The following is a 26,256-nucleotide window of genomic DNA, read 5'->3' as shown; positions in this document are numbered from 1 at the left end:
GAGGTGCCAGGCTAGGGGGAGTATGTTGAGCAGGTATGACATTTATATGTGACAGCGTTGGAATTGAGCTGTGCCATATCCCTCTGTAGCTCAGGGCACGCCTACTTTGCGTCCATCCCACCAGTCTTTTCACTCGGTCGATTGGATTCAGACCTCAGTTGCCTTTCTCTACGTTTCTTTTTGGACTTTAATGTTGCAACAGCACAATGGCAGGCGCGACCCGGGTCTTTTCCCTTCAGCGCCGCTGCTGCCCAACCCACAAGCAAAATGGCGGGAAATGTCAACTGTCGCGAAGCATCCTCCTGACTAACGGAGTATGCCGTACCTTTGGCAGGGACCCCGATGCCGCCTGTGGTGCGGAGAGCTGCGAAGGTGACGGCGGTTATAATGCCAAGCCGGGAACCCAGCTCTTGCACCCGCGGCAAAGTATCCTTGGAGGCGTCCGAAGACAAACCTCCAGATCCCCAGGAATGCAAACTCACCGACGGCAGCCCAGGCAGAGGCCTCCGCCAATCCCATGATGCGCAGCTCTCCCAATACAACCACCAAATAGGTAAAAGTCCAAGAAAGCAATTGATTAAGCGACGTTGTCAGGTATGCTTCCTTCAATATCCAGGAAAGGAAAACCCAAACTCAATCATTTTGAAGAGATTAGTACTTTTACTGAATATGAAATGATCGCAACCCAGGTAAAGCTGGAAGTGAGCAAAACGCGCGAAATAGCATCTACTAAGCTTCTCCCCCCCCCCGTGTCCATTGACCATCATCCAATCCAAAGGTCTCCCAAAGGTCAGGTGGCATCACGTCTGGCAATGTCATTCATCAGGAATGTAGGGCAGTTGGTCAGCCGGCCCCTTTGGAGATTCACTTTCGTTTCTTGGGAAGACACGTCCTACAATGGAAAAAAAACACCTCCTGCACCTTCCCCCCCTTCGCCCCTTAACTAGTCCTTCCCCGTTTCTTATGGCAGCTGAAGCAGGCAAAGCTGAGGCTGACATTCGGCCCCTCTTGCAGAAGAGGCATTATTCCTAAATAAGAGGAAGGAAAAGAGAGAGAAATAAAATATATACAATAATTATGGTTTATCAGGGTATTTGGTATAGAATTGCTGTAATTTCTTGGGTGCTCGGACATCCCGTTTATTCACCCATTCAGCCTGAGACAAAGGGAAATGTTTCCAGGCTATCAGATATTGGACTTTACCATGGTGTTTCCTAGAGTCCAAAATTTCCTTAACTTCAAAATGTTGCTCCCCCTCCATGAGAATGGGAATTGGAGGGGTGCTTTGGTCAGCCCTTAGGGGAGACGAGTGTTCAGGTTTTAATAAACTAACATGAAATACAGGATGTATACGTCTAAACGTTTTTGGCAATTCCAATTCAACTGTTACTGGATTAATCAGTCTAATCACACGAAATGGTCCCACATACTTAGGGCCCAGCTTTTTGGACTTCTGGGTAGTCTGTAAGTATTTAGTAGATAAATAGACTTTATCACCCACTTTATAAATGTGAGCTGGGGACCTTTTCTTATCGGCTTGCGCCTTATGGGCCCAGTGTGCCTCATCTAATGCCTTCCGAGTCACTGCCCATGTGCTCTTTAATTGTTCAATCCAATCCATCAAGGAGGGATTCTGGGGATCATCTTGTGGTAGCTTGGGAATGGGTACGAAATCTTGGCCCGACACGACCTTAAAAGGAGTGAATCCGGTGCTACTGTGTACGGAATTATTATATGCCACTTCTGCAAATGGCAACAAGTCTACCCAATTGTCTTGCTGGTAATTTACGTAACACCTCAGGTATTGTTCTAGTACCCCATTGGTTCTTTCACAGGCCCCATTTGTCTGAGGAAAAGACAGTTCTCGGAAAAGAGCAGGATGGAGATACCACTCTGATTGATCTATCTGAGTCCTGCTCAACCAATCTGCCTGGGTATTGGTTGATCCGGAGATGTGTTGTGCTGTGAGAGAGAGAACGTGTCTCTCCGCCCAGGACATCATCTTCGCAGACTCGTCCATAAGTGGTCGGGACTGAGTTCCACCCTCTCGGTTGACATGTGCTTTTGTCATCACATTATCTGTTAAGACAAAAATGTGGTGGTGTGCCACGGCGGATCGAAAGTGGCGGAGGGCAAGGTGGACCGCCCACAGTTCCAACCAGTTGATATCATTCTGAAGATCCACTGGAGACCAACGACCCTGAGCTACTCGGGAGAGAAGATAAGCGCCCCAACCCAACAGGCTTGCATTCGTTGTAACGGTGACACATTGTGGCTCTTGGAAGATACATCCCTTCCATATGGCCACCGAAGTCCACCAATGGAGGGATAGGTGGACCGAACTGTGGCCCTGGAATTGTTGCGGCATGACTTCTGGTACGGTAGTAGGTACCATTGCAAAGGCCGGGCATGAAGCCGTGCCCAAGGGACTATTGCAATGCACGAGGTCATCTTCCCAAGCAGCTGGAACAGGAGAAGCAGGGGAACCGACTTGATGGAAAGAACGTGAGACACTAAGGACTTGATGTTGAGACAATGATCTGGGGATAGAAAACTTGACCCTTGTCGGAATCTATCACTGCACCAAGATGGAGGATGCGGGTGGTAGGCTGCAGATGACTTTTCTCCAGGTTCAGGGAGAATCCGTGTAGCTGCAAAGTTCGGCACACCTTAATCAGGTCCCGCGCAGCTTGAATATGAGAGGATGAGAGAATTAGTATGTCGTCCAAGTAGCAAAGAACCCTGACAGGAATGTGCCTGAGAGTGGAGGCTACAGCCACTAGAAGTTTTGTGAAGGTCCTGTGGGCTGATGAAAGGCCGAATGGTATGGCCTGGTATTGAAAATGCCAATTGGCGAGATTCGACCGGAAGCATTGAGGCAAGATAGTCAAGGAATTTGCGGGCTCCGATGAGCTCCGCAAAAACCTGGACTGACGAACCGCTGCCAAGGGGTCTTCGGACCGGAACTGTCCTGTAGGTACGGGGGTGAAGGAGAGGCACCTCAGAAGACCAAGAGGAACAGGCAAGTTCCTCGATGGTCAGAGGTAGCTCTCTATGACTTGGCGGCGGGGGCCGCAGCCATTGCAGCTGTCACGAAGCTGGGGCAACCGGACTAAGCATGGAGCAGGAGCGGTGATTTGATCGGAGTTTTTGGAGCCGGGTGAGTGTTAGCCAACTCATAATAAGGGAAAAACTTTTTTAAAAAACCTGAAACCCCCAGCGAGAAAACGGCAGCTAATAAGCATGGGGGGAGGAAAAGAGAACATTGGAGCGTATTTTTTAAATAGACAAAAAAAGAACCCAAAATAGAAAATTGATCCTTGAACAAAAAGATTTGGAAAATAACTTGGAAATTTTTAAAATGAAAGAAATTGATTGATTAAAGGATCGGAAAGGAATAACTAGATCCTTTTTTCTCCTCTTTCTCATGAACTTTAAGAAAAATAAAAAGAGAATGGACAATAAGCCTTGTAACAGAAGTGCTGTATAAACAAAGGGAAAAAGGGAAAAAGAAAGGAAAAGAGATTTTTAAATTTGGACTGAACTACAAAATTGACTTGGTATTCTCAAAGCCAAAAAGAAAAAGAAAAACTAGTTAAGATCGTTAACATACTGAAACAAAATGGGTACTTGCTAAATAACCGGAAATTGTGGATTGCAAGACAGACACCATCAGGAGTAAAAAGGAACATTGTAACTTGGTCTGTGTTTTGGAAAATCGTGAACTTTACAGATAATAGCCATGACAACTTTTGGGGAGGATCCCTTTGCCAGCAATGGGTGTTCTCGCCTGTTGCAAAATTAAGCCCCTCCCTTGTTCCTAGGGATCTCCAGCTTTTTACGAAGACAACAACAAACTCAATGTCTTGGGAGAAAGAAAGAAAGGTTAATAAAGGAGACCAGACAGTCCGGGGGGGGGGCTGGCTGCTGTCTCCACCCAACGAGAAGGTGCGTATCAGGTAGGACCAATGCCCCTTCTCCATTGTGGGTGGAGACAGCAGCCAGGAATGGGACATACCAAAGCTTAGAATGCCAACTACGGGCAGGCTCCAGTCTGGTCCTAAGTCTCTGCATCAGAATGAACCTACTGCAGAACCCTGCGGCCAAATGCTGCCTCCACCGAAGCAAACTGGTCCAGCTTGTAGTGTCTAACAAAAGACGAAGAAGACGTCCATGTCCCCGCCCTGCAGATCTCGCTCAAGGACGCCTGAGTGGCCCAGGCCACAGAAGTCACCGCACTGCGCGTGGAATGCGCTGTCAGATGGGATGGTCGTGGCAAGGAACACAATTCGTATGCCTTGGCGATCGTCTACCGAATCCATCTGCCAATGGTGGCAGAAGAGACCCTGGAACCTAAACACACTGGAATAAGAGAGACAAACAAGGACTCCATCCTGTGGATATCAGCAGTACTCTTGAAATAAATATGAAGGGCCCTCCACACATCCAATGTACGCCAGTGCCGTTCTAAAGGGTGAGTAGGATGCGGGCAAAAATTTGGAAGGACCAGGTCCTGCATGTGATGGAAAGTCATATTGATCTTCGGAACGAAGAAGGGGTCCATACGAAGGACCACATAGTCTGAGTGAAAAATGCAAAGGTCACTACATACAGAAAGGGTGGCAATCTCAGAAATCCGCCTGGCAGAGGTAATAGCCACCAAAAAGGCGACTTTGCATGAGAGTAGGCGGAGGCTGGCAGTCCTTAAGGGGTCATACCGGACTCCCGTAAGGGAGTTCAAAACAATGGTCAGATCCCAGGTGGGATATCTGTGTACCAAGGGGGGATGTAAGTTAGTGGCTCCCCACAGGAACCTATGTATGAGAGGGTGTTGGGACAAGGAGGTAGGGGACCCACAAGTGAGCACCGTAGAGATAGCCGCCACCTGCCTCTGAAGAGTATTGGGTGAAAGTCCCCTCTCAAGTCCGTCCTGGAGAAAAATCAGGACATGGACAATTGTGGCCTGCAGGACAGAAACCCCCATACGGTCACACCAATCACAAAATGCCCGCCAAGTGGCCGAATAAATGTGGTCTGTGGACAGTCTCCGGGATGCTTGGATGGTACAGATAACCCTGGATGTTGTCCCTACTCAGAGTGCACCACTCAAGCGCCAGGCGGTCAGTTGGAGTCACCGAAGGTCCGGGTGGAGGAACGCCCCCTGGCTGAGCAAGTCCACAGACTGAGGGACCCACCAGGGAGGAGCCACCAACAATGATTTGAGGTCGGCAAACCAAGACCGCCGGGGCCAGTGTGGCGCTAGCAGAATGACCTCTGCCCGCTCCTCCAGCATCTTCTGTACCACACATGGAATGAGTGGCAGTGGGGGAAAGGCGTAAAGAAGCCCTTTCAGCCAGGGACTGCGAAGAGCGCCCACTCCCTCCACCCAAGGAACTAAAAAGTGAGCATAGAAGCAGGGGAGCTGAGCATTCTCCGGGGTAGCGAAGAGATCCACCTCTGGATATTTATTTATTTATTTATTTATCAAAGTTTTATACCGCCCTTCTCCCAAAGGGACTCAGGGAGGTGTACAGCCAAGATAAAAACCAGCAACCGACGGCACCCTGAGGAGACCCTCTCTGTGGGAGCATACTGGTTGGTGGGAGGCTATCGGAGGCAGAAGGCGGTCTCGTAAATATCCAGGTCCTATGCCATGGAGCGCTTTAAAGGTAGTGACCAACACCTTGAATCGCACCCGGAAGACCACTGGGAGCCAGTGCAACTCGCGCAGGAACGGTGTTACATGGGAGCACCAAGTCGCCCCCATAATCACCCGCGTGGCCGCATTCTGGACCAGCTGGAGCCTCCGGGTGCTCTTCAAGGGGAGCCCCATGTAGAGAGCGTTACAGTAGTCCAGACTGCTGCAATGTGACAAAATGAGGCAGAGAGAGATTTCTTTTTCTTTTTCCTCACCAAAAAAGGTAGGTGCAAAACTGCAAACAATGGGAAATTTAGGGCAAAAGAGGAGGTTCAAGATTTTAAAACACAAAAGAAAAAAAGCTCTATTTAACTAGGGAATTGTAATAATTGAAATACTATTAATTGTATATTGTGTTGAAAGCAGAAATGCTTAAGTTGTGGTTTGGAGGAATGTATGGGGGAAATTATTTGGTTTATTATTATTGGTAAATAGAATTAATTGATTTGTAAGAAATTGGATTGCATGGAAATAATTGGAATATTCATGTTCATATTGATTGATATACAAAAAAGATAGTTATATAACTAATTGATTTATATTAAAATGTTGAATTTGTATTAAACAACTGTATTACATAATTACATAATTAACCAATGTGAGGATGGATATAAAAATAGATGACAATGTGAAGGGGTATAATATAGAATAGAAGGGAAAAATTGTATTTGATTAAGATTAGAGATGAGGATGAAGGGTAATATTGGTTTTTTTAAAAAATAGATGAGGAATAAATATGGCAAAAAGGAAATATAGAAATTGTAAATTTAATTGAAATGACTAAACACTGTTTAAATTTGTGAACCGGCCAAATACTCTGTTCAAAGAAAATACATTGTATGTTTGTATGTGTGTTTCTAATTATTGCTATTTATTCATATTTGTTCTGATTTTTTCTTTAAAGTTTAACAATTCATTCTTTATCTTAATATCTTTATATTTGTTTGGGGTTGGTTTTTTTCCCTTTCATCTTTTTTATTGTACAGCAATCTTTCTCCTCAAACCTACCACTTCTCTCTTTTCTTTCCTTCTTACTTTCTCTTCCTCCCCTCTTCTTCTCCTTCCTACTTCCTCTTCCTTTCTCCTCCTCCTCTCTTCCTCCCCCTCTTACCCTCACTCCTACTCTAATTTCCCTTCCCTTCCTTCATCCCTCTCTATTGCTGTATCCTTTTATGCATATGGACTACTCAGAGGGCTGAAAAAGTTATTTTTGACTGGTCCTCGCACTTTTGACCAGTCCTCGAACTTACGACTGTCCTCACATTTTATGTTTTTGTCCTATCTTGTCACCATGGTGAAGAGAAGCAGTTGTGAAATGAGTGACACGGTTGTTAAGAATGCTACAATGGGCATAAATGATGACCAGTCATAAGTGCGAAGACCGGTCAAAAGTACGAGGACCTGGCTTCCGGTTGGCACCGCCGGTGTCGCGGACGGTCTTTTAGGACCGCCAGCCCCGCGATTCCGTTGGAGCCGTTCTGAAAGCGCTAATCAGCTGTCAGACGGCTTGAAAACCTCTCCTTCGGGAGAAGAAGGAGGGGAGAGCCTGTGGGCAAGGGTAGAGCTCCCCGGGAGCCCCTGGAGCAATTCCAGGGGCTTGGAGGGTGAGAGCTCCCCATTCAGCCCACTGAAGCTCCGGATCCGTGGCGACTCCGTTTTAAACGGAGCCAGACGCCGGCGACCGACTCTGCTGTCAACAAGGAGATTAATTGATTCCAAAAGCAGACAGAACGGAAGCAGGAGAACAAGCCTTTGCAAGTATGTTGCTTAACTCCTGGGATACATTGTTTCTACTTGATTTTGCTGAGCTGGAGGTGGAAATAGTGTCTTCATTGTGGGCGGAAAAGTGAAAGTTAAGTGCTTGTTAACAGATTTGTGCTTAGAGACTGGACTTAAGCTGCTGGGATTTGGGAGCTGGGTGCAGAAAAGACTATCTTGCTTGATAAATTACAAATAAATCTGAGAAAGCTGCTCAAGAGATTTTATGGCTTTGAAAAGAAAATTTCTTTTAAAGTAATATGGCTTCCAAGCAAGGAGTTCCTGAAAGTGGTGGAAGCTCTTTAATGGCGTCAGAAATGATATAGAGAACTGACTCACAGAGCCAGGAGGATTTTTTTAGAGACCTTACAGAATTTATAAAGGAAGCCATGAATAACCAAATTGTAATTATTAATAACTTAACAGCAATAATGGAACGAAAATCTATAGAACTGGTGGAGGATATAAAAGCAAATGAGAATGTTTTTGAAGGAAAGCACAATGACAATGTAGGAGACATTTTGACTAAAACAGAGAAGCTGGAATTGGCTGATTCTCAAGAATCTTCAAACTTTCTTCCTGCCTTTTTGGAATTTCAAAAATATAATTTGGAGCAGAAAGAAGAAGAAACTGACCAGCCCTACGAGGTTTTGGAGGATAAAGAAGATTTGGAAGAGGCTTTCACACAATTAAGTTTGCAAACTTTTCTTTGCAAACTGATCGCGTTAACTCTTCGTTCTATGAACTGACTGATTATATAAGCAAGAAGAGTCGATATGGGGGCTCCAAATCAGAGGAAATGGTTCCAAGAAAGGGACAAGTTTTAAAGATACATCAACCCCCAGTTGAAATGCAAAACCTCCTCAAAATAAAAGTAAGAGGGAGGAAGAAAGACTGGAAAAAATACAGAAAGAAAGGAAGAATGGAAGATTAACGTTCTTTGGTCTAATAATTGATGTATTAATGATTAACTACAATGATTAAGTAAATGAATTAAGAATTCAATTAATGATTAATTAAGGTTTAAGAAAAAATATTTGAATTTTGAGAATAAAAGTAGGAGGGAGAGTAAAATGATTAAGTAAATGAACTAAGAATATCTTACAGATGTATCATGAGATTTTTAGGCTTTGAATGATCTATTAGTGTTTGTTAATGTTTTTTAAAACTCTCAGGTTTAAAGGATTATATGTTATTTTGAGTTTAAAGGGAGGTTGATGAATAATCTGTAGAAGGGGAGTTAAGGGGTCTAGAGAGTTTTAAGTCTTGCATTAACTTAGCATATTTTAGCGTATGTTTGGTAAAATTTATACCCTGTTTTTCTTCTGGGAAGTCGGGGGAGGGGGGTGGGAAGGGGGGGTGGAAGGTTGGGTTTATAAATGTTTAAATAGACAAGTGAAAATGTCATTTGTTTGATTTTAAAAAAAAAAGTGCGAGGACCTGTCAGAAATCCCTTTTTTCAGCCCTCTGGGTAGTCCTTTTGTGCACATGGGCTACTCAGAGGGCTGAAAAAGTTATTTTTGACTGGTCCTTGCACTTTTGACCAGTCCTCGAATTTACGACTATCCTCACATTTTACGTTTTTTGCCCTATCTTATCACCATGGTGAAGAGAAGCAGTTGTGAAATGAGTGACATGGTTGTTAAGAATGCTGCACAGGCATAAATGTGAGGATGGTCATAAGTGTGAGGACCAGTCAAAAGTGCGAGGATCTGTCAGAAATGACTTTTTTCAGCCCTCTGAGTAGTCCCTATACACATAGCTATGGCCACCCGGTCGCATGACCTCCAAGCCACGCCCACAAAATAAGCCATGCCCACAGAACCGGTAGTAAAAAAATTTAGAACCCACCCCTGGTTGGGGGTCACCACAATATGAGGAACTGTATTAATGGGTCGCAGCATTAGGAAGGTTGAGAACCACTGCACTAGACCCATATTGTTTGAGTTTGCAGCCATATAAACCTCAAAATTATCTGGATCTATTTCAGTCTGTTTCAGGCCAGGATACAATACAGAGACAGCCTTGATCCTTCTGCTAATAACCTTTGGCAGAGCCAGCATGGCAGTGGTGTATCTATCCTAGCACTCCTTGATCTCTCACTGGCTTTTGATAGTGTTGACCACATTATCCATTCACTCTAAGTGTAATTATTCTCAGTGGTAGGATTCAAATAATTTAACAACTGGTTCGGCAGAACCGATACCTAATTTTTTGTTGAGTTCAGTGAACCAGCTTCGAAATGGCCAGAGTGACATGCATTCACATGCTTCCAATCTCTTCCTTGCTGCAATGCAAGCAAGGGGATTGGAGGTACATGAATGCATGCTAGTCCGGTGTCTCAAAAAAATGGAGTGTTTTTCCCCCACTCCTGAATTAGTGTATACTATTTTGAGTCTAAATGAATTTTTTTTTAAAAAGTATGAATGACAGTTTCTGGTACTTACAACATACTTAGACACTGCAATTAGGGGTTTGGAATGAAGTCTGGAAAGATTAAGCCAGAGAAAGGAGGTGTTGCATGCAAAACATGTGAACTAAACTCTCAACACACCCTGTGTCTATACCGCAACTTAGAAGAAGAGGTATCCCTTCTTAGCGAAAAAGGATGGGTGCATAGGAATAAATAAGGAAAAAGAACCCCAAGCTTGAAAAATCAAACTTGAAAAAAAGCTCACTTTGCCTGATTCAAAAATGCCAGGTTTAAACATGTAATTCAGTGACCTGACCAAAAAAAAAGTTCTAAAGTCATAAAATGAGCTGTACCACTTCCAAATGGAGCAAAATTGTAACATCATTTACTTCTCCATGATATTAAAAACTCCATTTGGGAAATCAGCACGAAAAGAAACAAAGAGCTTAGATTCAAATTCTTCTGTCCCACATCTGGCTCTGCTGTTTTTCCTACTTGCAGATAAAAAAAGTTATTTAGAGAAGCAATCGAGAAAGCGGACTCTTATCTACCCTCTGAAATAGAACAGTCCATTTTACTACTGGAGGTCTTCTTCTCTATCGTGTACACGTAATTCTGTAAACTAGCAGGAGCTATTGCATCTGTATAAAACGCATGTCTGAGCTGCAATTACAAAAGCCAGATTAAAAACCTGAGTTATTACAATTTGAATTAAAGTAAAGGTTTTTTAAGACACCAGACTAGCGTGCATTCACATGCCTCCAACCCCCTTGCTTGCTGCAAAGCCAGATTGCAACAAGGAAGGGATTGGAGGCACATGAATGCAAGCTAATCTGGCCATTTCGGAGCCGGTTCACCGAACTCAACAAAAAATTAGGTATTGGTTCTGCCGAACCGATGCAAACTGGCTGAATCCCACCACTGATTATTCTCCATTTGGAATAACAATATTTAGAGGTCTCTAGAATCCAGTCTCACATGGCTCTGAAATCTCAGATTGTCAATTTCTGAAATGGAGAGATAAATTACCCAATAAAGTTACATCACAATTGTATCAAGATAAACATCAAAGATTTGGCATTTAACTATTAATTTATGTGAACACTGTATGAACATTGTTTTATTTGGTCCAATAGTTAATTAGCAGTAATGCAATTTACAGTGAAGAAATAAATATCTGAACTGGGATTTGTTAACAATTTTATTTGTAGAAAGTTAGCACCCATTCCTCTCCTAGAAGAATGAAATATTTTGAGGAATATTAAAAAAGGCAGAATAAAGTATTTCCCCTAAAACAGAAATAAAAATCTTAAGGGAGACAAATACTCAGCCCCAGCTCCCTCCCCACAGCAGATATTTTGTGCCCATTAAGAAAGAGTGGGCCATCATATCTACAAAACAAAAGACCTTCAGCTCCAGGATGATGGGATTAAGTTTAGTTTAGTTTAGTTTATTGTCATTGCACCTCGTACAATGAAATTAAATGGCATCTTCAGACAAGACATGACCCTCCAGGACATAATAGGATTAACCCACTAGCAGCAGAGCTCACTACATTGCACAATCTCCTAAAGACATTGCATCAGGCAAATTTCAACCAAGCTTGGCTCAGACAAACTCCTAGGATTTGTACAGGGCACCATGGGAGACTGACAACAGCCAATAGAATACATGTTCTTGCACAGAAACAGGAAGTTCAAGTTCAAAGCCCAAGAGAAGGTATAAATACTCCTGACTCTCAACTCCATGTGGTCAGCTGCACTAGAGAACCATGTGCTTGGTGGTTCTGCTTCATCATTAAACCATCTTTCCTATCAGCCTCCATGTTTCCAGTGTCTTTCTCCCAGCTTGAAACTGAACTAGATGGATATTTCTTCCAACATATTGTTAACTTAATTGTTCCTTATTTAAGGAAACAAATTTAGATTATTACTATTCTACCACCCTAGTAAAATATATAAACTGGACCAAAAATACTGGTAGAAATAATGTAAAACAGTGTGCTTTACCTTACAGTAACTTTTGACCAATATTGTTGTGTGTTGTGGGCTTTAGTTATCTTTACTGTATCTGCTCAGTATGGATAATTGATTTTGGATTATTTTTGCTCATTATTGATAAATTATTGATTTGGATGGTACATATGGCTAAGGACATGTTTTACAGGCTCTTGTATTCACATCAAAGCAGTAATTTTTCTCTAAATGCGTTGAAAAGTATTCCTACATATTATATTTTAATTAATATGAGGACATTTCTTCTGAACTCAATGGTAGCTCTGGGAGCAGTTTTCTATTCTTACCAGCAGATGCTACTACAATTAAGATGAATTACCTTAAAAGTATAACATATGCGATATGAACATTTTTAAGAACGCTTGCATTTCAGATAAGTATGACAGGAAATTTAAGCATATTTTGTTCCGATGTGGAACTGTAAATTATTCTATAAATATATAAAACATTGGACACACATTACCAGATAGAAAAACAAAACTGCTTGTTGCCTGCATAATCGTAAGAGTAATACTAAAATTTATATGTGAACTATAACCAACACTATTAACGCTTATCAAAATACATGTAAATAAACATTTTAAGTTTAAAACCATGAAGATAAATCTAGGTTAAAGATTCATGTTGAGATGTGTCTGCAGTTTTAAAAAAATCATTTTTAACGTATTTTCACAAACCATAAAGTTGGATCAAGTTCCAGCTGTCTGTGCATTTATGCTACAATATATGTGACCAACACCCTCTCGCCCTGAACTAGTACACTAGTACATGTATATTACATACACATAGCATAAATGACTTAGATGAGGAAATAGAAGGGGAACTCATCAAATCTGCAGATGACACTTAAGCAGGCAGGAACAGCCAATACCCCAGAAGACAAGCTCAGGATCCAAAAAGATCTTAACAGACTTGAACAATGGGCCCTATCCAACAAAATGAAATTTAATGTGGAGAAAACACATTTCCTAATGTGCAGGAAAAACCAAAAGTACAAGTACAGATTAGGCGAAACCTAGCTCAAAAACAGTAATTGAGAGGGATCTTGGAGTTCTAGTTGACAATAACTTAAACATGAGTCAGCAGTGTGCAGCAGCAGCCAAAAAAGCTAATACGATCCTTGTATAAACAGAGGCATAGAATCAAAATCACATGAAGTATTAGTATCACTTTATAAAGGCTTAGTAAGGCCACACCTAGAATACTGCATCCAGTTTTGATCACATCATTACAAAAAAGATGTTGAGACTTTGAATAAAGTGCAAAGAGCAACTAAGATAACTAAAGGCCTGGAGACTAAAACATGAAGAATGGTTGCAGGAATTGGGAATGGTATAGGGTCTCCTGCTTGAGCAGGGGGCTGTACTAGAAGACCTCCAATGTCCCTTTCAGCTCTATTCTGATTGGTTTTCTTTAAAATATATATTTTTACTTTTCTGACAGGATTTACAGGCCTCTTCACACTTCATCCTGTCTTGCTGGAACGTATTTTAACATATGTGGAATGTCATAAATACCTCAAAGAAAAAGTCAAGTTGTGTCTTCACAATAAGAACTCCTATGTTCAGACAAACTCTTTAAACCATGTTTTGACATTCCCTGTAAAATATTACTGCTAAATTTAAGATTGGCAGCACAGAGATTCAGGTTTAAATCATGGAAACCCATGGAGCTTCAGTCCCTCTCAGCCCATCCAACTTCACAGCTCTGTTGTTGCAGGAGAGAAAGATCACAAACAAACAAATAATGTTTGTGCTTCTACAAATAAGCAGAAGTGGAATCCTGCCTTTCTTTTTTTTTAGCTATTCCAGTCTATGACACTTAGCTGTTTCCAACCTGTTTGCTTTATACAGCAAAATAATACGCAAATATGTATGACCTTGTGGCAAAGCTGTGATAGTGTGCCCTTGAAATTGAAACTTCTAATATGGAAAAAAAAAACAAGCTTTATAGGGGGAAATGAGGATAAAGGGGCTAGGAAGCCCCCTTTGATGAAATGACACTAGTTTATCTATATGATCAATTTTCATAGCCCAAACTGGTTGGAGCTGATTATTATTCCAGGCACAGCTTCTTGCTGCTGCTGCGGCATCCACTACAAAAATCTACCTGGCACTCTCTTTGACAACTTTGAATAGCAAAGTTGACCTGCCCATCCTTCTCTCCATCCTCCCCCAGAAGATGACCTGCCCTCGGCCAGATTCTGCCTTTCCCTAGTAGGTTACTTTTCAGACACACCCTTCCTCCGAATGACACGCATTCCCTAAAACGCTCCTGGCTCATCCGTCACCTCCGCCGGGCTCTTCAAGCCTCCATTTATGCAGCGAATAACAAGAAAAAGCATATATCCTACCTGTGTGGTGGTAGCTACTGGCAGAGGGATGGATGCGCAAACAGCTGGGCTGTCAGCTGAAGACTTCCCGCCTCAGCCGCAAGCACCTGGGAGTGCCCTACTCGTACGCCTGTCCAGCCCACCTTCTCCAGCACAGCGCGTCCTCCCCACTGCCTTGACAGTTGCCCGCCCTTGCCGGAGGGGCAGTGGGCGGACCAAGCTGATTGGGGCAATAGACTGGGAACTGAGGTTGGGAACTGAGGCAGCGCCGGTACCGATTGGACGAGGGTGATGTCACTCTTGGATCAAACAATCAGAACCGCGATGTCAGAGTGGGGCTTTGCAGGCTAAGAAACCGTCGCAACCTGCCAGCCCGTTGCAAAAAAGCCACGGACGGGAGTGTCAGTGGGAACTGGTGGGACTAAACCAGCCGGCACAACCGTATGATCCCCTGGAGAGACAGCGGCGACGGCAAAGAGAGTCAGTGACCCGCTCCATCCCGCCCGCCTATCTCTTCTCTATTCGCGGTGACACATGATTGCAGATGCAAAAGCGACGCAGCAACCCCACCCGCCGCCTCAGTGCTTGGGGGGGAGGGGGTGGAGGACGACGAGGAGGAGGAGGAGGAGGAGGAGGAGGCGGCAGCTCTTTGCACATGCTCAGTCTCACAATGAAGCCCTAGCGAAGCTTCTACCCTGCATCGGCCATCGATCTGGGTGTCGTTCCTAAGGAATTAGGGCGTGGAGAAATTTAGGTCGCCGCGCTGCGAGGAAAGTATAGCGACGGCAATAAGTAATCGAATACTAGTTAGACAGGGGAGTCAGAAAAACCGTGCCCAGAAGAGCTACACGTCGAATTTCAGGAATAGAAAAATAAAGAAGCAGTGCGAGAGAAAGAAAACTATAAAGAGTGAGAGTTAAATATTCGAGCTTGTATATTATGTCACTTTAAAAGAAAATTCACCATCTGCGTCAATTTTCCCTATTATTACTTGCACTCTAGCTTGTTAATAATAGGTTTAAATATTTTGAGGCAAATTTCAACTATATTTTAGTTGTATAGTCTCTCTTGTGTAGAAAGGAAGCAGATAAACAAATTATTATAACAAAAACAGTAATTATATTGTAAGGTCCGGCTATACGCTTAAGCTCTCAGTGAACCAAAAAGAAAGACTTAAACGGAGGCTTGAATAAGAATCAACATTTAATCTTTGATCAAAGACAAAAGGCTGGGTAAAACCATTCCAAACACATACAAAGAGATATGTATATGGGAGGGTTCACATCTTCAGAGAAGATGTAACCACGTTTTATACCTTTAAAGCATCAGTTAGATCCCCAATTCTGGCCCCTTAATTTATGTTTGTGTATTCTTTGTTGCCCTGCAAAGGAATCTAAACTTCCAATTAGTCTTATCTTTGTTTACTTAATTGGCCACTTAGCCCCTGGCTCCTGAAGACCAGATCTTATCCAGATCAGGCATAAATTAGGATTGAGATGTAAATTACCCCTTTGTTGATGGCTGGAGTTCCAACAGATACATACCATGTTTTTAGGTGGCACAGAAAGAGATTGATATGAGCAGGTCAAATGGCAGGGACATACGTTTGACAAATACCAGATACATTTCAGAGGCCTAATGACAATATGTTTGTAACAGGAGATACAAATAGAAAGGAATAATATATGTGATACAAAAGCACAATATATATGTTACAGGAACCTAATGATTACAGAATAACAAGCTTTTACTAAATCTAGTATATCAGTATTTTATATTCTATATTATTGTTTCCCTACAATATGAAAAAGACACAAGATTCAATGTACACTATAATAAAACAGTTGATATTTCAATGTATTTTTTTTGTTTGTCTTTCTCTTCTACACAGTATAATTGCACACCACCCTTGACTACAGTATGTAGGAAACATACAAAAAGCCAAAAATTGGGTTACATTCAGTATCTTGTGTTTCAATGTGACTGGATTTTACTTGGAAGGTGCCATTACTTTCAGGTAGTATTTTGCTTATTAAATAAATATAGTAAACTAAGTTTACTATACTTTTCTGAAACTTTGACTGCAAATTTATATTCCCTCACCCCTAATCACACTGTTGAGTGATTCTTACTATGTTCTTATTTTATTAATTATTAATCCCCATAAATTAACTTTAGTATTTTATTGGATCTTTGATGGAGACCTTTCTTGGTTGCACATCTACCATGTTTCTCCGAAAAGAAGGCCGGGTCTTATTTTCTTTTGACCCCTGAAAAAACAGACTTCTTTTCAAGGGTTCTTATTATTGGCTCACCTCGCGGTGGTGGCACAACAGTCTTGCCCAGCAGGAGCCCACTGCTAGCCCACTTCTGCAGCCGCTTGCCACCACTCGCACGCATCACCCTGGCCTCCGTTTCACCTTCAGATGCCTGCCAGAAGGAATCTGCAGCTGATAACAGAGCTCTGGATTGATCCGGAGCTCTGTTATTGGCTGCAGATAACACATGCCAGCAGACATCTGAAGGCGAAACTCGAGTGGCGGCAAGTGGCCACAGAAGAAGGTGAGGCAGTATCAGGATTTGTGAGGCCTGGTAAATAGGGCAGCTCCCCCCCTCCATCCCCACCCTAACTTATTTTTTACCTATGTACCTCACCCCACCCCCTGCACCCCGGGGTGAGGAGTCTTAATTAGGGTTAATTTTGTAGGTGGGGCTTAATTTGATAGCATGCGCTCAAAAACATGATAGGGCTTCTTTTCAAGGTGGGTCGTCTTTTTGGGGAAACACGGTATATTAAATGGTAAATTTTAGGCACCATTTATAAATCACTGGTAGGGATTAGAAACAAAATATGGCAGTAAAAAAAAAAAGTAGGATCTAGAACAGGGGTGTCCAATCTTGGCAACTTTAAGACTTGTGGACTTCAACTCCCAGAATTCCCGTGGCTGACTAAGGAATTCTGGATCTGTTCCACACACTAGCACTGAAGTATTATTACCTAATAGTGGATCAAAATATAGAGGAGGGAACTAGAGGCACAGCCATACTGGACTTACCGTATTTTCCGGAGTATAACATGCTCTGGAATATAAGACGCACATTAGTTTTTGGGGAGGAAAACAAGAAAAAAAATTCTGCTCTGCCTACCAGCATCCATTGGTATTCATTTGGCTAGCGTCCTTGCAGCAAACAGCAAATAGCCTGGTCAGCTTCAGCATGTTATTGCAGCCTGATTCAGCACGAGCAGATGATTGGTGGTTGGATTGGCTTCCCAGAATACCAGCAATCAGCTGTTCCAGGCTGCAGGGATCGCCACAACCCATCACCACCTCCGCCCATCGCATTTTTGGCCTCCGCACATCATGTTTACGGCCACCGCACATCCCATTTTTGGTTTCCATGCGTCATATTTTTGGCTGGTTCCAGGTGGCGGGGATCAGCGGCAGTGGCGGCAATCCCCACCACCTGGAATTAGCCAAAAAATGGGGTGCGCGGAGGCCAAAAACATGATACACGGAGGCCAAAAACATGATGCGTGGAGGCAGCAATCGGTGGTGGTGTGCTGTGGTGATCCTGGCAGCCTGGAAGGGCTCTAAAATGGAGCATGCAGAGGCCGAAAATGCAACAAGCAGAGGCTGAAAACGGCTGAAAGGTGGGGATGGGCAGGTGGGCAGGGCTTCAGCAACATTTGGTGTATAAGACACACAGACATTTCCACCCACTTTTAGGGGGGGAAGTGTGTCTTATACTCTGAAAAGTACAGTAATTCTTACAAACAGAGAAGAAGTGATAGAGGGAGTTGAAACAGCAGGAACCTTGGGTGAGAGTGACCATGTCAGCCTCCGCTTCTTCATGCTTTGGCTGCCATGGTAACGGGGAGGGGGAGTTGTAAGCATGCTGGACAGAGAAACAAAAGTAAATCCTAAAATATAGTATTGCATCTTTGAAGCTGGTATCGGTTCAACGGCCACGGCATTCCTGATTGATGACACCGCCAGACGTGTGCTTCCACCTGACCCCTGGGAGACCTTTGGATTGGATGATTTATGTTGGACAGTGGGAGGGGATGCTTTCTATCTGTAATTTTCGCACTCTTGTCTCAGATTCTGCTTTTCTTTGGTTGCGATCACTTCATTTTCCAGTAAAAGTACCTGCTTCTATAAACAATGGAGTTTGGGTTATTCTTTCTTGGACTTTGAAGGAAGCACACCTGACATTAAGCAGAATCTCCTTTCTCCAGCCATTCCGGATAACTACTGAGGGGGCTGAACTCAAACTATGTCTGATCAAGAGAGTGATGGAGACCAGATGGGGCCTTCTGGCTCTATGATAACTTCACTTCAAGCAGAAAAAGAAGCTGCAGAATGGATGGAAAAAATTCGGCTGAGAGAGGAGCCAGAGGAAGCCAGATGGTCAAGGAGAGTAGGAAGGCTGCTGGACCTGGCGAGGACCCCCCACGGAGTAACCAGCTCCAGACCTCATAAGGGAGAGGCAGTGTGGCTGCAAGAGCAAAAGGAGAGCCTCATGATTGCTCAGGCTAAGCAACTCCTCCACGATGCCGAAGAAAGCCGGAAAAACCATGAGTCTAATGCATTCCTTAGTGGGAAAGGAGGAGACTACCCCAGAGTGGATCCAGAAGAGACTGCTTGTGGGGGAGAGGAAGAGGAAGCTGGGGAAGGAACATCTCAGGCTTCTGGGACCCAAGCGAGGGATACAGCAACCCAGGGACCCCCAGTCTTGCAGGCCCCACCCCAGAGACACAAAAAGCCAAAAATTCCCCCCTTAACCGAAAAGTATGGAGGGAATCCGAAGACCTTGGGGCTTTTCCTGACCCAGGTGTGGAACGACATGCAGGATTGGGGGGAGGACTACCTGTCAGATGTGGCACGAGTGAGATGCGTCACGAATGCCCTAGAGGGAGTGGCAGCTGAATGGATGGTGGTCCTCCATAATAACAACTCCCCCTTGCTGAGAAACTACAACCTATTCATGGGGGCCCTTAGGAGGCGGTTTGAAGACCACCTAGCTGAGTGGAAGGCGAGACTCCGAATGAAGGGTATCCAGCAGGACTGGAGATTGGTGGCAGAATATACCCAAGAGTTCCGCAAGCTGGCACCTTTTATGACAGGGTGGTCTGAAGCGGCCCTACTGGAGAGTTTTAAGGATGGGTTGAATGAAGATGTCTACAAAGACTGTAGAGCACAGGGGGTCCCCGAAGATTTGCAGAGTTGGTACATAGTAGCTGAGGACGTGGAGATAGATCTGGCCCGAAGCCGACTCCAAGGGGGTCGTACAGGGGACCAGTCATCCTCCTACTACGGCAAAGGAGCGCCCAAGATGGCCGGGGGGAGAGCGGAATTCAAACCCAAGTCAAAGCCCTTCACATGTTTCAAGTGTGGCAAGGAAGGTCATTGGGCCGCTGAATGTTTCTCCAAGCCAGTGCCAAAATCCACCGGCTCGGTGCCAAAGAAAGCTGACAACGCGCCCGCAAAAGCCCGCGAAGCTGCCCTGAAAGGGGAAGTTGTTGAGTTCGCTCCCCGAAACCAGGGTGAGTTGGGAACTCCGACCACCGCGGACGACGGCGAGACGGACTCCGACTCCGATGATCTGGTAAGTCACACTGAGGGCCCCATGCTCATTCCTGTAGAAATAAGGGTGCCGTCCGCAGGGGCACACGTGCAGCTGCTAGCCCTATTAGACTGGGTGCACCAGGTGCGTAATCAGCCCAAAAGTGGTGGAGAAAATGGGCCTGAGACTAAAAACGTTAAAAAGGCCCATTGCATTCTGTCAGCTGGACGGAACAATAGCAGGAGGGGGCCCAACCAGTTTTGTGACTGAACCCATTGAAATGCAATTGGGGGATCACGTAGAGACTCTCAGTTTTATTGTGGCCCCTAGCATGGAACGACCCCTCATACTTGGACTGCCCTGGCTCTGTAGATGGAACCTGCGTGTTAACTGGAAAATGGGGGGTTTGCGCATCCACACCAGAAACCCTGGACTAGAAACGGAAGAACACCCCCCCCCCCGAGGACGGAGTAGAACACGAAGGGGCAGAGGTGGCAATAGGTCATATTGAAGGGGAGGAGAAGATTCCAAAGGAGTATTGGGATCTCCGAGAAGTTTTTAGTGAAAGAGCTTCAGACGTGCTGCCCCCCCCCCCACAGAGCTATGGACTGTACAATTGAAATACTCCCTGGAGTAAAACTCCCTAAGCCAAAGATCTACCCTATGACCCCTCGAGAACTGAGGGAGTTACGAAAGTTCATTGACAAAAACCTAGAACAGGGGTTTATCCAACCAGCCAGACCAAGGGTAGCGGCACCGGTACTGTTCTGGGAAAAGAAAGATGACTCCTTTCATCTGGTAGTTGATTATAGGAACCTGAACGCCATTTGCGTGGAAAATGTCTACCCCCTGCCACTCATAAAGGACATGCTATCCCACCTAGGAAAGGGGAAGATATTCACCAAACTCGACTTATGAGAGGCTTACTACAGAGTGCGAAGTAAGGAAGGGGATGAATGGAAAACAGCATTTAACTGCCCACTGGGATGTTTCCAGTTTCGAGTGCTCCCTTTTGGACTACAAGGAGCCCCTGCTGTGTTCATGCAACGAAGTACTGCACGAGCATTTGTATAAAGGGGTGTTGGTCTATTTGGACAACATTCTTATCTACTCTGAGAACATGGACGACCATGTGAAATTGGTACGAACTGTCCTGAAAAAACTCAGGGCTGCTGAACTGTATGCCAAGCTCTCCAAGTGTGAATTCCACCAAAGCAAAATTGACTATCTTGGATATTGCATATCCCATGAAGGAATAGAGATGGATCCTGGAAAAGTCCAGGCTGTATTGGAATGGAATGCACCCGCAAACAACTGCAGAGCTTCTTGGGATTTGCTAACTTCTATAGACAGTTCATCCCCTCGTTTGCAAAAATTGCGCTAACAATAACAAATCTCCTGAAAACAAAAGGTGAAGCAAAACCAAAGCCCTCCCAGGCCCTTGAGTGGACTATGGACTGTCAGGCATCATTCAAAAAGCTAAAACGGTTGTTTGCCGCTGAACCAGTCCTCAAACATCCAGACATGGAAGAGCCTTTTGTAGTACAGGCTGACGCGAGTGACGTGGCAGTAGGAGCAGTACTCCTGCAAAAGAATGCAGAAAGGAAATTACAACCCTGTGCCTATACCTCCCGTAAATTGTCGGAGACCGAAAGAAGATGGGCCATATGGGAGAAGGAAGCTTTTGCAGTACACTGGGCATTGTTAACCTGGAGACAATTTCTTGAAGGAGCTAAGCATCCTTTTGAAGTTTGGACTGACCATAAAAACCTGGAGGCATTGAAAACACTGCGTAAGCTGTCACCAAAGCAAATTCGCTGGGCTCAGCACTTCAACCGTTTTAATTTCACTCTACGCTACCTTCCTGGTGGAAAGAATCTCATGGCTGATGCATTTTCCAGATTGCCTCAATACAACAGTACCAAGGAGGAAATGGTTCGCCCGATCATCCCTTCGACCCACTTACCAGAGCGCAAGTGAGGGGTGATCCAGTCCTCTCGGGCAATTTGCGTCAGAAACTACCAGAAGCTTTGAAAACTGATGAGCGGTTTCAAACCCACTCGAATAAATGTACACTTTGTGATGGACTAGCTTGGCTTGGAGCCAAATTGTATGTTCCTGCCAGTTTGAGAGTAACAGTATTGCAGCACGCTCATGACGCCAAGGTGGTGGGACACTTTGGATGTCAAGTTTCTGAAAGATGCCCTAATTGGATCATGAGCCATGATCCAAACTTCAAAGGAAATATATTCATTTATTAGGAGCACCATTCTGGCAATACTCGGATGCAGTTAGGACTGATCCTATGTAGATTTACGTTCCCCGATGACCCTGTCTCTTCCCTCCTCTCTGGCCATGTCATAAATCACATTCTCCAATTAACCACTTTGGCTGGCTGTGAAACCTAACACCCTCCTTCTGATTGCAGTCAGAAAGAATGTATGGAATTCACTTCAGTTCTCCCTCCCTCCTGCTCATGGCAACTTGAAAGCTTTGCAAGTTGACATTGGATTTGTTAAAACTCTCCATCTCGTTAAAAGACAATTCTGGTGGCCCGCACTCAAAAAGGACATAGAAGCATACATAGTTAGCTGCCCAGTGTGTGCCTCAGCTAAGAGACCTCCAGGGAAGCCACCTGGTCTACTTCAGAGTGTGGCGAGGCCAAATGCCCCGTGGAAAGAGATATCAATGGATTTTATTGTAGACCTGCCAGATAGTGGGGGGGTGCACAGTCATATGGGCATTAACTGATTTGTTTTCCAAACAAGTGCATTTCATCCCATGTCCTAAGATCCCTTCAGCTAAAACCCTTGCAAAAATGTTTATTCAACATGAGAACCAATTCCGTGTTAGAACAATATCTAAGATGTTACATAAATTATCAGCAAGATAACTGGGTGGACTTATTGCCATTTGCGGAGGTGGCGTATAATAACTCCATACATAGCAGCACAGGGTTCACTCCGTTCAAGGTGGCTTCTGGACAAGAATTTGTACCAATCCCAGAGCTACCCCAAAATGACCCACAGAACCCCTCCTTGATTGAGTGGATTAACCAGTTACGAGAGACTTGGGCAGTAACTCAAAAAGCTCTAGATGAAGCACATTGAGCACATAAAGCCCAAGCTGATAAAAAGAGGTGCCCGGCACATGCTTATAAAGTGGGGAACATGGTTTACCACTCTACCAAGTATTTGCAAACCCCCCAAAAGTCAAAGAAGCTTGGACCCAAGTATGTCAGCCCTTTCCCAATTACTCGAGTCATTAATCCAGTCATGGTTGAATTGAAATTGCCAAAAAATTTGCAACAAATTCACCCCGTGTTTCATGTCAGCTTGCTGAAACCGGAACATTCGTCCCCTTTACGTCCGGACCAAGAGCCTCCTCCTGTCCCCATACTGATTGAAGGGGAACAACATTTTGAGGTTAAGGAAATCTTGGATTCCAGGAAGCATCACGGTAAAGTGCAATATCTGGTGGCCTGGAAACATTTCCCATTGTCTAAAGCTGAATGGATGAACAAACGTGATGTCCGGGCACCAAAGAAAGTACACTTGTTTCACACCAAATATTCTGATAAACCCTGATTTCTATCTATGTATATTGTATTGTGTTATTACCTCCTTTCTCCTCTCTTTTAGGCATAAGGGTTTCCTTTCTTCTGAAGGGGGGGCCGAATGTCAGCCTCTGCTTTTTCCTGCTTTGGCTGCCATGGTAACAGGGGGAGGGGGAAGTTGTAAGCATGCTGGACAGAGAAATGAAAGTAAATCCTAAGATATAGTATTGCATCTTTGAAGCTAGTATCGGTTCAATGGCCGTGGCGTTCCTGATTTATGACACCACCAGACGTGTGCTTGCTTCCACGTGACCCCTGGGAGACCTTTGGATTGGATGATTTACATTGGACAGTGGGAGGGGATGCTTTCTATCTGTAATTTTCGCACTCTTGTCTCCGATTCTGCTTTTTTTTGGTTGCGATCACTTCATTTTCCAGTAAAAGTATCTGCTTCTATAAACAATGGAGTCTGGGTCATTCTTTCTTGGACTTCGAAGGAAGCACACCTGACAGACCATGTCATACTAGAATTCAACATAATGCAAACAGAAGCAATAAAACATATATGATACCAAAATCTTAGATTTTAAATGAACTGATTTTAATAAACTCCGAGAGAACTTGGGAAAGATTCCTTGAATGAAAATCCTTAAGGGGAAAACAACTCAAGAATTTTGGGAAACTCTAAAAAATATGATGGCCATTGACCTGACTTCCATGACGGCCATGGACCTGACCCAATTAGTTCATGGCCCTACTCACAGGGGAGGTCACACTCTGGACTTGATTTTTGTCTCTGGCCAGTGGTTGAGTGGTCTTGTTATAGGGGATATAGATATGGAACCCTTGTCATGGACTGACCACTCGCTCCTTCACCTGGATCTTCGAACTGCTGCCCCTCGCCGCAGGGAGGCAGACCCAATTAGATGGATCCGCCCCAGGCGCCTGATGGATCCTGATAGGTTCCAGATGGAGCTTGGGCCATTTCCTGAGGATCTAGCACATGACTCGGCTGAGGACCTGGTAGCCGCCTGGGATTGGGCGGCTGGTGGAGCCTTGGACCGAGTCGTGCCTTTGCGGCCTCTGATCCGGTGCCAATCCCGGGCAGCTCCTTGGTTCACGGAGGAGCTGAGGGAAATGAAGCGCTGGAAAAGCCGCCTGGAGAGCGGTTGGAGGGCCAGTCTCGCTGAATCTGATCGAACACTGGTAAGGTCACATATTAAGGCCTACCTAGTGGCGATAAAGACGGCAAAGTTTAATTACTTTTCCGCCTCTATTGCATCATCAGGGAATCGTCCGGCTGCCCTGTTCAGGGTAACCCGCTCCCTGCTCCATCCGGGAGTGCGGGAGGATCCCTTGGAAGGCAGGGCGGAGGATTTCGGACAATACCTGTATGACAAAATCGCCCAGATCCGGGGGGATTTGGACTCTGACTGGGTAGATCAGGGCAGGGTGACGAGGAATAGTCTTGAGAATGTTATCTGGGAGGAGTTTGATGCTGTGACTCCCAATGATGTGGACAGGATTTTGGGGAGACTTAGTGCGGCCACATGTTTACTGGACCCGTGTCCCTCCTGGTTGGTACTGGCTTCCGGGGAGGTTACACAAGGCTGGCTCCAGGGCGTCATTAATACTTCGTTGAGTGAGGGTTACTTCCTCACCGCCTTGAAAGAGGCAGTGGTGAGGCCTCTCCTCAAGAAGCCGTCCTGGATCCGGCAGTACTGGCCAACTATCGTCCTGTCTCCAACCTTCGCTTCATGGCGAAGGTTGTTGAGAGTGTGGTCACGCGACAGTTTCTGCAATTCCTGGAGGAAACATCCTATCTAGATCCGTTCCAGTCGGGTTTCAGGTCTGGGCACAGCACGGAAACGGCATTGGTCGCGTTGGTTGATGATCTCTGGAGGGCTCGGGACAGGGGTTGCTCCTCTGTTCTGGTCCTGTTAGACCTCTCAGCGGCTTTTGATACCATCGACCATGGTATCATGCTGCACCGGCTGGAAGAGTTGGGGGTGGGAGGCACCGTGTTATGGTGGTTCTCCTCCTTTCTCTCCGACCAGTCACAGTTTGTGTTGGCAGGGGGGCAGAGGTCGACCTCGAGGCCTCTCATTTGTGGAGTGCTGCAGGGATTGGTCCTCTCGCCCCTTCTGTTCAACATTTATGTGAAGCCGCTGGGCAAGATCATCCATGGCTTTGGGGTGAGATACCACCAGTACGCTGATGACACCCAGCTGTACATCTCCACCCCAGGCCACCCCAACGATGCCCTTGAAGTGATGTCCCAGTGCCTGGAGGCTGTGCAGATCTGGATGGGGAGGAACAGGCTCAAGCTCAACCCTTCCAAGACTGAGTGGCTGTGGCTTCCGGCATTCCGATATAGTCAGTTGACTCCATCACTGACTATTGGGGGTGAGTCGTTGGCCCCCCACAGAGAGGGCTCGCAATCTGGGAGTCGTCCTGGATATGCAGCTGTCCTTGGAGGAACATCTGACGGCTGTAACCAGGGGGACCTTTTGTCAGGTTCGCCTGATTCGCCAGTTGCGGGCCTTTCTTGATAGGGATTCCCTGTGCACAGTCACTCATGCCCTCATCACCTCTTGCCTTGACTACTGCAATGCTCTCTACATGGGGCTCTCCTTGAGGAGCACCCGGAGGCTCCAGCTGGTCCAGAACGCAGCAGCGCGGGTAATGACGGGAGCAGCATGGCGCTCCCATGTAACACCGCTCCTGCGTGAGCTGCACTGGCTCCTGGTGGTCTTCTGGGTGCACTTCAAGGTGTTGGTTATCACCTTTAAAGCGCTCCATGGCATAGGGCCTAGCTATCTTCGAGACTGCCTGCTGCTACCGACGACCTCCCATCGACCCGTGTGCTCCCACAGAGAGGGCCTCCTCGGGGTGCCATCAGCCAAACAGTGCAGG

The 26,256-nt window shown here is 45.1% G+C and overlaps 1 protein-coding gene across 4 annotated transcripts in view; it reads right to left on the bottom strand.

Annotated features, from left to right (window-relative positions):
* CNTN1 (contactin 1) overlaps positions 1–14,803 on the bottom strand; it is a 315,977-nt gene extending 301,174 nt beyond the window's left edge. Inside the window, exon 1 of one of the 4 annotated variants that reach the window (XM_060689023.2) lies at positions 14,238–14,803. The gene's annotated coding sequence lies outside the window, so the exon portion shown is untranslated. The remainder of the gene's footprint in view (positions 1–14,237) is intronic. The other 3 variants (XM_087873256.1, XM_060689029.2, XM_060689026.2) reach the window with 3 other exon arrangements.
* Positions 14,804–26,256: the final 11,453 nt, after the last annotated feature.

The sequence above is a fragment of the Pantherophis guttatus genome, chromosome 7 (assembly GCF_059756535.1).
Source record: "Pantherophis guttatus breed Tessera chromosome 7, ASM5975653v1, whole genome shotgun sequence".
Classification (NCBI taxonomy): Eukaryota; Metazoa; Chordata; class Lepidosauria; order Squamata; family Colubridae; genus Pantherophis; species Pantherophis guttatus.
The sequence above is the reverse complement of the archived record's forward strand: the minus strand, read 5'-3'. Positions and strand labels throughout refer to the sequence as shown.